The 16,126-nt window shown below is 42.8% G+C and overlaps 1 long non-coding RNA gene across 1 annotated transcript in view; it reads left to right on the forward strand.

Moving 5' to 3' along the window:
* Positions 1 to 839: 839 nt before the first annotated feature.
* Positions 840 to 16,126, forward strand: part of LOC120638259 — a 28,524-nt gene continuing 13,237 nt past the window's right edge. The window contains exon 1 of the long non-coding RNA XR_005659826.1: positions 840 to 977. This is a non-coding gene — a long non-coding RNA (uncharacterized LOC120638259). The remainder of the gene's footprint in view (positions 978 to 16,126) is intronic.

The following is a 16,126-nucleotide window of genomic DNA, read 5'->3' on the forward strand; positions in this document are numbered from 1 at the left end:
CATCCCAACAATAATTCTTAGCATTGACACACATTTTCATGTATGTTCTCCCTACCATTTGTCTTGCACTGTGAACTTCTGGGCATAGGGGAACTGAGAGAAACACTGTGTTTGGGTCAGTATAGACCATGACCAGTACAAGAAGCAGGATGGCCTAGCGGATAGAGCATGGTCTTGGGAGTCAGAAGGACCTGGGTTCTAATTCCAGCTCCGCCACTTGTTTGCTGGGTGTCCTTGGGCAAGTCACTTAACTTCTCTGTGCCTCAGTTACCTCATCTGTAAAATGGGGATTAAGATTGTGAGCACTGTGTGGGACAGGGTCAGCATCCAACCCAATTATTTTGTGTCTCCTCTGATTAGACTGTGAGGCTGTCATTGAGCAGGGATTGTCTCTATCTGTTGCACTATTGAATGAATGAATGAATCCATTCCAATGCTTAGTACAGTGCCTGGCACATCGTAAGCACTTAAGAAATACCAGAATTTATTATTATTATTATTACAAAACAACTCAAGTGCCTAGAACATTTTAATAAAAATAATTATTATTATAATTATTATGGTACTTGTTAAGCACTTACTATGAGCCAAGCACTGTGTGCTGGGGTAGATACAAGTAATTCAGGTTGGACAGAGTTCCTGTCCCACACTGGGATGACACTCTTAATCCCCATTTTACAGATGAGGTAACTGAGGCCCAGAGAGACTTGCCCACGGTCACCAAGCAGAAAGTGGTGGAACTGTGATTAGAACCCAGGTAGTTCTGATTCCCAGGCCTGTGCTCTATCCACTAAATCACACTGCTTTTCATACCTTTCTCTTTCAGCCTTTGGTGCCTGAATATTTCTCACTGAATGGCAAGGTACCAGAAAAGGTGCACAATTATATTTTCATGGACAAATTTTGCAAGACTACAAGATAATCTTTCCAAAGAAAATCACACCATGGATGCACTCTCAGCCACTTTTGAAATGAAGGTAACTTCTATTCATCCATTCATTTTTTCATACTCTTGCTATTACCAGTTAAGTTTACACTTTTCCTTCTGCTCCTCCGGAAATAACTTATGTCTGCTTGCCTCTCCCCTTTAAGCTTCTTGTGGGAAGGGACAATAGAGAGTCAGTTTGGTGTAGTCAATTGAGATTGGGTCTGGGAGTCAGAGAACGTGAGTTCTAATCCTGGCTCTGCCACTTACCTGCTGTGTGACAGGGCAAATCATTTCATTCATTCATTCATTCATTCATTCATTCATTCATTCATTCAATAGTATTTATTGAGCACTTACTTAGTGCAGAGCACTGTACTAAGAGCTTGGAATGTACAAATCGGTAACAGATAGAGACAGTCCCTGCCCTTTGACGGGCTCACAGTCTAATCGGGGGAGACAGACAAGAACAATAGCAATAAATTTGACCTTTGTGCCTCAGTTATACCATTTGAAAAATGGAGCTAATAATATTGTCGTACCTTATGGGTCTGTTGTGAAGACGAAAAAAGACAAGTAATATGAAAGCACTTTGGAAGTAAAAGAGCTGTTTAAAAAAAGGTATATCTTTTTTTCTCTGTTGCATCTTCTCAAGCACTTAGAATAATGAGCTGCAAACAATAACTTTCAATAAATACTATTGATTTCTCTAACTATGGGGTGGGGGAGGAATTTTGAATAATGCTGGTTCTGGAGAACAAAGCTAGGAAGATCATAATAACGCAATTTAAAAATGGCATTTCTGGGTCAGACCAGCAGTACAACCAGCTCAGCCCAGGGCTGTCTGGAGCCTGAAGGAACAGCAGGATGGTTGCCCTTCTTGTTCTTTCTGAAACTCCAAACCTCCTTCTAGTGACCCATCTTGAACCACTTCCCCATGGAAATATCCAATTGCGCTCAGCTCTTCTGATATTATCTGCCTGCATAACTTTTGGGGAAAATAATTCCATACATTTAAAACTGGCTTATTGAAAACATTTTTACTTCTACTTGCTGGAGATAGGAACATGGGAAAGTTTTCATATAACTCCCTCTCTTCATTTCATTTTTTTCTGTTCCAGGGGCTGGCTCTCTTATGGTTGCAAATATTCCAGTATTATTTAAGTCACTGTGATATATTTATACCTCATCCCTGAACAAAAGTTGGGGAATTTTTCTCCTGGGTTCCTCGAGAAAAGAGTCCCTGTGGATAAATCATGGGTCTGGGAGTCAGAAGGTCATGGGTTCTAATATCTGCTCTGCCACTTGTCTGCTGTGTAACCTTGGGCAAGTCACTTAACTTCTCTGTGCCTCAGCTACCTCCTCTGTAAAAAATGGGAAGTGAGACTGAGATCCCCACGTGGGACAGTGACTAAACCCAATCCAATCTGCTTGTAACCACCCCAGTGCTTAGTTCCATGACTGATATACAGGAAGCGCTTAAACACCATAATTATTATTATTATTTGTCAGTATTTCAGAACAAACAGAGGTGGTTGGTTCAGATCACAGTTCACTCCACCTTGCCCACTTTGCTCCTCTCATGCCAATCTACCCATTGTGTTTGTTCTCTTCTCTCGTGTAACCAACCCCTTGCTCATTCCTTCTCTTCTATTGGGAACTTCCTCCCCCTTTTCACCCAGCAGACTCTCCCTATTTTCCTTCTGAAATCACATCTCCTCCAAGAAGCCTTCTCTGATTATTCTCTCCTCTCTCATACCTATTTCTGCACCACTTCCACTTCATTGCTTGCATGTCTCCCAAGCACCACGATACAGTATCGCAACCAAGAGAAACATCTGGTAATTGCAATCTCACCTCCCCATGCGCCCTTAAATGCTCCCTCCCACCACCAGAGTTGAGAAACTGGTCGCCTGACCCTGACAGGGCCAGCTATAAAATCTGCTGCTGTACCTTCTCAGCTCCTCTTCACCTCTGGAGCCAATCAATGGGCAGGGATTGTCTCTATCTGTTGCCCAGTTGTACATTCCAAGTGCTTAGTACAGTGTTCTGCACATAGTAAGAGCTCAATAAATGCTATTGAATGAAATGAAGAAATTATCTGTAATTCATTTATGTATATTAATATCTGCCTCCCCCTCTATACTGTAAGCATGTTATGGGCAGGGAACATGTCTGCTAATTGCTGTATTGTACTCTCCCCAGCACTTAGTACATGTTCTGCATACAGTAAGAGCTCAATAAATACGATTCAAAGAATGAATGAATGAAGCATCTGATTTTTGCAGGCTCGGACCCTGCTTGTTCTTGGCCCCCTTCCCCACAGTCGAGCCAACTGCCTTCACTGCCCACCATTCAAGGCTGGCACCAGCTTCCCTCCACACCTTCGAGGAGACCCCATCTCATCCTGCTTTCCATCTCTTCAGCGGAAATGAGAACAGCCTCATGTTGCCTCATGTTCATAAATGCTGTGAGGGGAAGATGGAATGAATAATAATAGTGGTGGTAGTAATAATCATATGTATTAAGCACTTACTGTGTCCCGAGCACTGTACTAAATGCTGAGAAAGAGCATTCAAGTGGGAATTAGACATGGACCCTAACCTTTGAGGGGAGGCAACATGAGGGCACATAGAACCTAGGGAAAACTAGTGGCTCTGATAACTGCTGCTGTAGATTTTGAATCATGAGGACAAATTTTGCTCCTCTAGTCACAGCTCCCAATTGACTTTTGTTTTTATTTTGGATACTAATTATTTGCTCTCATCTCTTATGCTGCTTTAATGTTTTAGTGCTTCATTGCTCCCAACAGGTCTGTCTAATATTCTCCTCAACAACGACATTCGTAGTTTGTGAGTTCCTCAAAGAATTGAGTCCATGTCTAATTCTCACCTGTGTACTCTTTCCCAGTATTTAGTATAGCGCTTGGTACATAGTAAGTGCTTAAAAAATATGATTATTACTACTAACATTATTATTACTATTCATACCTTCACCACACAGCACTTTTGAACGTATTTTTATAGTTTCTTTTCTTCCCTTTTAGATTTAAACTTCTTGGGGCTAGGGATCACGCCTACTAATTCTATTGTACTCTCCCAAATGCTCACTATATTGCTCTGCACAAAGTAAGCAATCATTGTTGTTCACTGATTGATTGAAATTTTTCAGTTATCTGGAAACATCCTCTCCAGTATGACCCCCTAAATGTACCCCCAGATTTCCATTACCCTCTGGGGTTCATCACATTCTCTGTGCTCTGACAACAACCAAAATCTTGACCTGCAAACCCAATTCCTTATGGTTTCCATGCAAGCATCCCCAGCAATGAGGAAAGTAGCAGCAGATGGCATTCCCTTAGCAACCCTGTTTCTAACTTAGAAACTTCTGTCAGCACCTGTTCCAAGGTTTGAAACTTGTAGGGGCTAATTCAACTGAGAGATGACAGAAGCGACAGCTGTGTGAATGGTGGGGGTACCTGAGGCAGAGCTGAGATTCTTTCTCACTTTAAGTCCATTTTCAGGTTCCTAATCTTGTTTTACGTTCTGATTTATGATTCATTACACTAAAACTCATCAAGGACTCACCGGGCTAGGTGTGTCCTGCTGCCAAAAGGCATCTGCAAGGATTTACATCCATTAGTAAGGACTCTGGAAGAGGCATATAGGACACTACTAGCTTGTGCTTTGCCAGTTACACTCTGGCACCATTTGCCCCGAGGACTCAATGGGGCTCACCTTAGAATCGCAGACTGGATATAGGGTGGAATATGGCATGCTGTAGTGTGAGTGATACACTCTGGTCCTATTTGACCTTTTTGAAATAACCCTTTTCCTTGACTATTAGAGAAGCACATGACCTAGTGGAAAGAGCACAGGCCTGGGAGTCAGATTCCGCCACGTTTCGCTGTGTGACTTTGGGCCAGTCACTTAACTTGGCTGCCTCAGTTACCCCATGTGTAAAAATGGGGATTAAGACTGTGAGCCTCATGTGGGGCATGGACTGGGTCCAATCTGATTAGCTTGTATCTACCCCAGTGCTTAGTACTGTGTCTGAAACCTAGTAGGTGCTTACTAAATACCAATTGTTTTTTAAAAGTAACCAGGTTCTAATCCCAACTATGTCATATGTTTGCTGTGTGACCCTGGGCAGTCACTAAACTGCGTGGCTCAGTGGAAAGAGCCTGGGCTTTGGAGTCAGAGGTCATGGGTTTGAATCCCGGCTCTGCCACTTGTCAGCTGTGTAACTGTGGGCAAGTCACTTAACTTCTCTGTGCCTCAGTTATCTCATCTGTAAAATGGGGATTAACTGTGAGCCTCAAGTGGGACAACCTGATTACCCTGTTTCTACCCCAGCACTTAGAATAGTACTTGACACATAGTAAGCGCTTAACAAATACCAACATTATTATTATTATTATTATTACCTCATCTGTAAAATGGGAATTGAGATTGTGAGCCCTATGTAGGACATGGACTGTGTCCAACCTAACTAGACTGTAATTACCCCAGTGTTTAGTGCAGTACTTGACACATAGTAAGCACTTAACAAATACTATAAAATTATATGGCTAGAGGGTCCGTGAGGAGTGGGGAGATGTGGACTGAAGTTCTTTTTTTTTAGAAGAATGATATAGGCAGCAGAGAGAAGGAAGGGTTGGAGAAGGAAGAACCTGGAGTCAGGGAGATCAACGAGGAGACTTGATGCAGTAAGTAATCAAGGAGGGATATGATGGGGCTTGGATCAGCATAGTAGTCATTTGGATGGGGGAGAAATGGTGGATTTTAGTGATGGTGTGAAGACTGAACCAACCAACCAGACTTGGTGACAGACTGACTATATGGTCTGAATGAGAGAGATGAGTAGAGGATAATGTCAAGATCATGAGCCTGTGAGAAAGGGAGCAAAGTGGTGTGATCTACAGTGTTGGGAAATATGGAGGAGGACAGGGCTCGGGAGGGAACATAAGGAATACTGTTTTGGACATGATACAAGACAATGCAGTATAATAGTAGATACAAGGTACATAGTCCCTATACAAGGGGACATAGTCCCTGTCCAAGGAATATATATATATATATATATATAATATATATATTTAGTGGTATTTGTAAAGCACTTACTATATGCCAGTTTTAAGCTCTGGGGTAGGTACAAATTAGTTAGGTTGTGGTGGAGCTGGAATTAGAACCCAGGCCCTTGTAACTAATTCCAAATCAAACAAAAACCCCTTGTCATTGGCTTTAAAACACTCAGTCAGCTAAACCCTACCACCCTACCTTGCTGATTTCCTACTACAACCTAGCCTGCACTCTTCACTCCTTTAAAGCCAAACTTGATTTCACCTATCTCTTTGTCAACCCCTTGCCACATCCTCCTCCTGGACTGTAACTCCCTCCCTCTACTTATATGCAAACCACTCTCCCCACCTTTATCGCCCTCCTGAAAATCCCATCTCTTCCAAGAGGTCTTCCCCAATTAAGCCTGACTATCTCCCTTCTGCATCTCCTATGCACTTGCCTCTGTGGCCTTTAAGTACTTTCATTCACTCATTCAATCGAATTTATTGAGCACTTACTGTGTGCAGAACACTGAACTAAGCACTTGGGAAGTACAATTCAGCAACAAATAGAGACAACCCTTGCCCACAACGGGCTCACAGTCTAGAAGCGGGGGGAGAGACATCAAAACAAGTAAACAGGCATCAATGATATCAATATAAATAAATAGAATTATAGATATGTACACATCATTAATAAAATAAATAGAATTATAAATATGTGCATATATACACACAAGTGCTGTCGGGTGGATGGGGGGAGAGAAGAGGGAGATAGTGGGGGGTAATGGGGGGAGGAGAAGCAGAGGAAAAGGGGGACACTTTCAGTAGGGCTTTGAAGGGAGGATGTGTGATTGCTTGGCGGATTTGAGGAGGGAGGGCGTTCCCAGACAGAGGTAGGACGCGGGCCAGGGGTCAAGAGTGGGACAGATAATAATAATAATAATAATAATGTTGGTATTTGTTAAGAGCTTACTATGTGCAGAGTACTGTTCTAAGTGCTGGGGTAGATACAGGGTAATCAGGTTGTCCATGTGAGGCTCACACTTAATCCCCATTTTACAGATGAGGTAATTGAGGCACAGAGAAGTGAAGTGACTTGCCCACAGTCACACAACTGACAAGTGGCAGAGCTGGGATTTGAATCCATGACCTCTGACTCCCAATCCCCAGCCACGCTGCTTCTCTGAGATGAGAATGAGGCACAGTGAGGATAGACACAATGAGAAGCACTTGATATTCACCCCACCCTCAGCCCCCAACACTTACCGTACACATCTGTAATTTATTTTAGCATTTGTCTCCTCCTCCAGACTTAGCCCCTTGTAGGTAGGGAACATATCTAGCAATTGTATTATGCTGTACTGTCCCAACTATTCAGTAGAGGACTAGTCACACAGCAGGCATTCATTACACTACATTGATTGATTACCCCAGTGCTTAGAACAATACTTGGGACATACAAGTGCTTTACAAGCAGCCTGGCATAGTGGATAGAGCCCGGGGCTGGGAGTCAGAAGGTCATGGGTTTTAATCCCAGCTCAGCTACTTGTCTGCTGTGTGATCTTGGGCAAGTCACTTCACTTCCCTGGGAATGGAGACTATGAGCCCCACATGGGACAGGGACTGTGTCCAAACTGATTTGCTTGTATCTACCCCAGCACGTAGTAGTGCCTGGCATGTAGTAATGGCTTAAGAAATAGCATAATTATTATTACTACAGATGCCAGCATTATTATTAGCCAGAGATCCCTGGGCCGGTGAAGAGGCTCTGCTGTCAGAGTACAACATGAACCTGAAGACACTAGTAGTCATAGACATTTCCTCACAGACACAATCAACTGCAGAGCAGAAACTTAGCTCCCCACATCCGCCCTGCCTCTCTCACTCAAGCATTCACACTCTCAAACATGCACACCAGCTCAGCCCTACCTACCAGAATAAAACTGGAAATAACACTAGAGTTGATGTCTAGGACTGCAGGTAGTTGTTGCCCGGTGGGAGGATGGGTGAGAGGTAGCATGGCTGAGAAGAAGGGGCTCGGCTTTCATTCCAGCCTCCCTTGTCAGTCACTACCTGACTGGAGCCAGTCAGAACACTTGCAGACAGCCCAGAGGGCCACTTTCTCACTCCTGAAACATTAATAGTTAATGATTCTTTGTGAAATCTCTGGAAATATGAAAATGCTACACTAGGGGTATGTAAGAGTGGAAGAGCTTCCTTTGGAACACTTCTATTGGTGATAGAAGTCCCAAGTATATTGTTGCCTTTATGCAGGGCTCACCTTCCACAGAGGCTTATGCCTAGGAAAATTCCTTATTTTCTAATTCCCACTCTGGACACATCTTTGGAGTCCTGTTTTTTTCTACAGTGCAATAGCTCAGCATGTGCAAGACAAAAGGGGAAACTGTAAATACACAGTCAGGCTAACTTCCTCCTCACAGCAGCATAGACCAGTAACACTTGAACAAGAAATTGGTAGACAAACCTTCTTTATGAATACCTGCAGGCAGGGATTTCCAAGACTAGACAGCCCGTTGGAGCCCAGTAGCCTCATATGAAATTTTTTGGAATCTTCGAGTGACCTATGCTGGACTGGTAATTACTTGAGCTAATTGCTAAGTGGCCTCTTTTGCTGGCCATACTGCAGCCATTAATAGCCAAACTGTGATGCCTCTAATGACCTGGCTACATACTTCACTGGGAAAATTAAAACTATCATGTGTGATGTCCCTAAAATCTCTCCTGCTCCGCTTCAGTCCCTCCTTCCTCCTGCCCCTTCTTCAGCTCTCCCATCTTTCTCAGCAATATCTTAAGAGGAGAACTCCTGCCTCCTCTCATAATCCATGCTTCCACCTGTGCATCTGACCTCATCTCTGCATTTACCAAAGTGTTTGTCTCCTCCCTCCTTCCCTCTCTGATCTCCATCCTCAACCGTTCACTCTCCAGTGGTCTTTTCCCTGCTGCTTTCAAACATGCGTATTTCCCCCCTCTCCTAAAAAGACCCTCCTTTGACTCCATGGCTCCCTCCAGTTATTACACCGTCTCCCTCCTACCATTCCTCTCAAAATTCCTTGAGCGAGTTGTCCTCACTCGCCATCTCCACTTTTTATTCTCCAATTCTCTCCTTGGCCCTTTCAATCTGGCTTCCACCCCCCTACACTTCACAGAAATTGCCTTCTCAAAGGTCATCGACGACATCCTTCTTGCCAAATCCAAAGTCTTCTTGTCTTCTCTCATGGTGTCGAGTCAACTCCAACCCATAGCGATGCCATGGACATATCTCTCTCAGAATGGCCCACCTCCATCTAAAGTCTTTCTGGTAGTGTAACTGTAGAGTTTTCTTATTAAAAATACAGAAGTGGTTTACCATTGCCTCCTTCCATGCAGCAAACCTATCCTATCCCACCTTAATTATTGAATCAGCCTCCTTGCTGATCTTCCTGCCTCCTTTCTCTCTCTACTTCAGTCCATAGTTCTCTCAACTACACAGATCATTATTCTACAAAACTGTCCAGTCCATTTTCTCAAATTCTCAAGAACCTCCAGTGGTTGTCCATCCACCTCTGCATCAAATGGAAACTCTTTACCTTAGGCTTTAAAGCACTTGATCACCTAGCCCCCACCTTCTATACTTTCATGATGTCCTACTACAACCCACCTCTCATACTTCACTCTTCTAATGCCAGCCTACTTACTGTACCTCAGTCTCATCTATCTCACTGCCGACCTCTCGCCTGTGTGCTGCCTCTGGTCTGGAATGCCCTCCCTCTTCATATCTGACAGAGGGTAACTTTCCCCACCTTCAAAGCCTTATTAAAATCACATTTCCTCCAAGAGGTCTTCCCTAAGTCCTCATTCTCTCTCTCCCACTCCTTTCTGTATCACTCTTGCATTTGGATTTTCACCCTTATTCACCCCTCCCTCAGCCCCACAGCATTTATGAATGTATCTATATGTAATTTATTTACTTATATCAATATCTAAATACCCCTCTAGACTTGAGCTCATTTTGGTCAGGGAACCTATCTTCTAACACTGGTGTAGTCTACTCTCCTAAACACTTAGTAGGGTGCTGTGCACACAGTAAGCACTTAATAAATGTGATTGATTGTAATTTGCTATGACATCTTTTGATTGACTTGCCATTTCCTAAAGCAGTTTCCAAGTAAAGAAAATTATTTTCAACTTTCCTTTTCTTTAACCAAGCTGCCTTTAGACTGCTTAATAGCATCAAGGCAGTGAAGTGTACCACTGAAACCTGTTCAAGGACCTTCTATCCTTCACAGTGTGTTAAGATGCATCATGGATGTAGACATTTTCAACCATGGATGATGTTTGGGGTCAAAGTTTTTTCTTATTAGTTTGTTTCCATTATGTAAATGCCCTCGAGATTATGAAAAAACACAACCTCAACATTCTAAAGGTCTTAATAATTTTTCAAAAATCAAGTCTAAAGAAGGGAAGTAGCATGACTAGTGGACAGAGTATGGGCCTTGGAGTCAGAAGGACTCTAATCTTGCCTCCATTACTTGTCTGCTGTGTAACCTTGGGCAAGTCACTTCACTTCTCTGTGCCCCAGTTACCTCATATGTAAAATGGGGATTAAAACTGAAAGCCCCATGTGAGAGATGCACTGTGTCCAACCAGATTAGCTTGAATACACCCCAGTACCTATTTCAGTGTACAGCAAATAATAAAGACTTAATAAATATCATAAAAAAGCTTGCTATATTGACATACGGGTGAACCTAAGAAGCATGCATGAAAAATAGTGGGATACCAAGGTTGAAGAGATCAAAGGTCCTACTGACAACCAATCAATCAATCAATCAATCAGTCATTGCTATTTAATGAGGGCTTACTGTGTGCAGAGCACTGTACTAAACTCTTAGGAGAGTTCGATGCAACAGAGTTGATAAAAAACAATTCCTGACCTCAAGAAGCTATACCCCTAGAATTCTCCCAATTGCCCACTTCTTCCTCAATTCCTTGATCTCTTCCTCCACTGTACCTCACCCAGTCACTTAATACCCCTGACTGCCATCTTAAAATCTCTGATGACCTCTTCTCTGCCAACTTCTAAACATTTCCATATATGCCCTATCCTAAAAAAAAGAATTTTTTTTCCTGGATCCCACTGCACATCTAGTTATTTAAGACTCCATCTCCCTCCTGCTATTCAGTCAACCAATAAATAGTATTTATTGAGCAATTATCGTATACAGAGCCCTGAACTAAAGGCTTGCATGAGTATGATACAATAGAGTTGGTAGACATGTTAGAACTTTTGTTCGCCAATAAAAAACTGTGTGATCCTAATCACAGTGGTACAGCCCTGCTGAAGAGGTGAAGTGACTCATCAAAGACAGGGAAAGGTGTCATTCACACACCAAGAATAAAGAAAAAAAACTATGCGAAACATGAAGGCACACTAAGACAGTCACTTCTGCTTTTAAAGCCATGAAATCTAATAAAATGGCTAGATCTCAAAGTGCAAAGCCCGTAACCTTGATGTTATCCTTGACTCCTTTCTCTGATTCAACCCACATACTCAATCCACTACTAAATCCTGCTGATCTCACCATTGCAACATCACTTCAATCCACCCTTTCCTCTCCATCCAAACTGCTACCCCATTAATACGATCACTCATCCTCTCCCACCAGGATTACTGCATCAGCCTCCTTCTTGACTGCCCAGTCTCCTGTCTCTCCCCACTACGGTCCTCGCTTCACCCTGCTACTTGGATCATTTTTCTACCAAAGCACTCAGGACATTTTTCCCAACCCCTCAATAAACTCCAGTGTTGCCCCTTCCACCTCTGCATCAAACAATAACTTCTCACTGTTGGCTTTAAAGTACTTGATCACCTTGCCCCTTCCTACCTCACCTCATTACTCTCCTACCCAGAAGAGTGTGTGAATGACACACTAGGCAGATGACTGAAGAAAAGGGTCAACTGCAGGTGTAATAGCAAAGTGGCTTTAGACTAAAATATGGTAATATATACAGCACAACAGATGAAGAACTGAAAGCAGCAACATAAGACCTCTAAACTGTACTTCGAACCTTATAAAAGTATTTGACACAATCAGCAAAACTGGGCTCTAGAAAGAGCCCAAACCTGGAACTCAGAAGACCTGGTTTCTATTCCCAACTCTGTCTATTCTGTCTCTGTCTGTCTATTTTAATCCCAACCCTATATGACCTTGGGCAAATCACTTACCCTCTCTGTGCCTCTGTTGCCTCATCTTTAAAATGAGAAATTAATACCAGTTCTCCCTCCTTATTTTCAACCAGTTTGTCCTTATTCCACTCCAGTGCTTAATACAGTGCTTGACACATAGTACGTGCACATAGAAGCAGCTTTGTCTAGTGGAAAGAGCATGCGCCTGGAAGTCTCAGGGGACTAGAGTTCTAATTCTACCTCTGACAATTGCTTGCTGTATGTCCTTGGACAAGACGCTTAGGTTCCCTGTGCCTCAGTTTTCTACCTGTCCTCCCTCCTTCTTAGACTGTGAGCCACAGGTAGGACAGGGACTGTGTCTGCTCTAATAAACTTGTATCTACCTCAACACTTAGAAAAGTTCTTGATACAAATGACACAATCAAAATCATTATTAGCAACCACTAAGAAGGTGGGCTCCCCTCTCAGAGTCGCACCTGGGGAGTTTCCAGTGCTTCACCAATCTTGACTATGGGAGGAAGAATCAAATAGAGGCCTATCCATTCCATTTCTAGCTTGGGCAGTAGCTAGGGAATGGAAGGCAATATGCTACAGGTCAAGATTCACCCATGCTGGGCAGCAGCGGCACAGGAGAGAGTCGAGAGCAGAGATTCAGGTTTACTCAGCAGAAGGCAGCAATGCTAAATCACTTCCATATTTTTACTAAGAAAACTCTATGGCTCCACTACCAGAGAGTTTGCAGATGTAGAGCAGGACATTCTGGGAGAAATGTGTCTGTGGTGTCGCTATGGGTCGGAAACGACTCATAAGACAAGACAAGAAGAAGGTGGGCTACTATGAGAAGTTCACCAAGATCCCTAAGGTACTGTGGGATGGCTAGGCCCATCGAGAGAGAGGAGAAGGTGCCTGGTCTGACCCTTCCTCAATTACCATTGGAGTGAAGAAGAGCTGCATGGTAGATCAGCATGGCTCAGTGGAAAGAGCCCGGGCTTTGGAGTCAGAGGTCATGAGTTCGAATCCCAGCTCTGCCACTTGTCAGCTGTGTGACTGTGGGCAAGTCACTTAACTTCTCTGTGCCTCAGTTACCTCATCTGTAAAATGGGGATTAAGAGTGTGAGCCCCACGTGGGACATCCTGATTCCCCTGTGTTTACCCCAGCACTTAGAACAGTGCTCGGCACATAGTAAGTGCTTAACAAATACCAATATTATTATTATCAGTTCTCTTCAGCCTCTTTTGTGTTACAAGGAACCTGGAAGCAGGAGGGGGTTACTAATCCATTAAGTAACTTTTACAAGTTAGTGGACTATGAGCATCTTCAAAATTCTCTTAGTCAGTCATCAAGGAACTGCTGTGAACTGATGATTGTGGAACCGCAGAAGACAGACATGAAGGTGATTCACAAATAGATATGCACTTTTTATGGCACTTTTAAGTCCTTACTTTATGCTAGGCACTGTAGTGAGCACTGGGGTAGATACAAGCTAATGGGGTTGGACACAGTCCCTGTCCCACATAGGGTTCACAGTCTCAATCCCCATTTTACAGATGAGGTAATGGAGGCACATAAATTAAATGACTTGTCCAAGATCGCACAGCAGACATATGGCAAAGCCAGGATTAGAAAGTCAGGTCTTCTGACTCCCAGGCCCATGCACGTTCCACTAGGCCCTGCTGCTTCTCTTGGGAGCACTTGATTATGAATTGCTTTGGAGGATTAGCTGAATGCTACCCACAAACCATAAACCTGAAGAAAATTGACAGTATATGTTACACAACATATATATTATATGTTACACAATATCTGGGAATCAGCCGAAATGAATCAGTGACATCCCAGACCTTAATGATGTCATGGAATTTTGTGATACTCTATCCAATGATGCACCAATAGACAAAGAATTAGATTCTTAAATTGTAAAGAGCAGCATGTACTTTGAAAAGACAGAGTGAGCACCATCAAGATTTCATACTAAAGATCTTTAAAGCTGTAATGTATGTGACCTGGACCGACCTTTAGAAGGTCAACTAGCTTTTCAAGAGCTTTTCAAGCTTTTCAACAGAGTCTCATAGTTTTAGTCAACCATCCCTAAGAACGTTAGGCTGGATGCTCCCTGAGCCTGGTATTATCCAGGTCTTAGCCCAGGCAGGGTTGGATTCCAGTTTTTAGCTGATAAAGATGAAAAGAATCCCAACCAAGCCCTGTAGTATCCTCTGAGACAAATACCTCTGCTTCCACCCTCCTAAGTGTCTGACAGTGAAAGAACAGAAAAGCAGCATGCCCCAGTAGATGGAGCTTAAGTCTGGGTATAAAAAGGAACTGTGCTCTAGTCCAGGTTCCACCACTTGTCTTCTATATGACTTTGGGAAAGTCACTTAACTTCTCTGTGCCTCAGTAACCTCATCCATAAACAAGTATGGATGTTGATAAACAAGTATGATAAACAGGTGAACAAGTATTAAATCCCCATTTTGCAGATGAGGGAACTGAGGTACAGAGAAGTTAGGAGAGTTGCCTAAAGTCATTCAACAGGCATGTGGCAGAGCTGGGATTAGGCAGGTCTCTTGGCACTTGGTCCTGGGCTCTTTCCATCTGAGCATGCTATTGCACAATGGAAGGTTCCCTGACTTCTGGATGAGCCCCTTGTGAGACTGTGTCCAACCTGATTAGCTTGTATCTACCCTAGTCCTTAGAAGAGTGCTTGGCACCTATTGAGTGCTTAAGAAATACCATTAAAAAAAAGGGCAGATCCCCAACCTCTACAGGAATTGGGGGAGTTAAGTAGCTAGAAACACCAAAGACCACAAACTCTGGGATCTAAAGGAAGTAGCCAATGCTTGGGACATCCTCCTTCTTCCAAACTAAAGCTGCAGGAGTGAGGATGGAAGACACTTAATAGGTTCATTGCATCACTGAGAGCTGTTGGGTCCAAGAAGAGTTTAAAGTTCTTAATTTTGTATTGCTCCAAGTGTCAGTAATTTCTTATGGTAATTTATTCCTGTTTTTTTTTCTTTTTGTGGGTGGGGGCGGGGTTGTATCTGTATCCTCAACTTTGAAAACAACTGCCTTTTGGGACAGGGTTTGCATATGAATTACTTCTGTTGTTCTTACTCTTCTACTTAGCAGAGTGCCTGACACAGAGTAAGAGCTTAATAAATACACTCATAATGATGTCTATGTCACGCTCCATTTATCAGTCTCTTATAGGCCACATTAGCCTTATTGATTTAGTTTTATTTCTCTTTGCTTGTCCTTGCCTCATTCGGACAATGTGTAACCCGGGTATCAGAATCATAGTCCCCTTCATTTTCAGCAACAAAGTCTGGGTGCCTATTCATAAGTTCTACTCATAATTTCTGAACTGAGAGGTGCATATTTTATGAGTTAGACTGAAATTTAAAATCCATCTTATCCTGCAGATACATTCCACTTTTCTCTTTTTACCAGACATTTTGTTTAGTTTTCTCTAACAGAGTTTGAAGTTCTCAAGGAATTTTGAAGTGTAGAGGGTCTCCTGACATAACTGTGTCATTTTACCAACCTATCATATTTAATCAATCTTACTTATTGAGTAGTCAATGTGTGCGGAGCACTGTACTAAGCACTAAGCACTGTACTAAGGAGAGAACAATATGCCAGAGTTGGTAGACATGTTTCCAACCCACAGGGAGCTTAGGATATGACATGATGTCTCCATTTTCAGTCTCATGCCTGTTTGAACTTCCTTTGTCTTTAAATCCCAGAGCAGCTCTTACCACCTGGAAGCTGCTTGCTACTGGTGACTAACAGTAGATCTTAGAATAATTGTCTTCTGACCTACATTCAGATTCAGATGGTATATTATGCCTTTACCATGTGCAGGCAGATAAGGAAATTATCATGCTCATTGTGAAGAAAGAAATATTTGGATAATAGATTTTTTAATCTCCTGAGTTTAATTACTACCTTCAA

This window comes from Ornithorhynchus anatinus, chromosome 3, assembly GCF_004115215.2.
Source record: "Ornithorhynchus anatinus isolate Pmale09 chromosome 3, mOrnAna1.pri.v4, whole genome shotgun sequence".
Lineage (NCBI taxonomy): Eukaryota > Metazoa > Chordata > Mammalia > Monotremata > Ornithorhynchidae > Ornithorhynchus > Ornithorhynchus anatinus.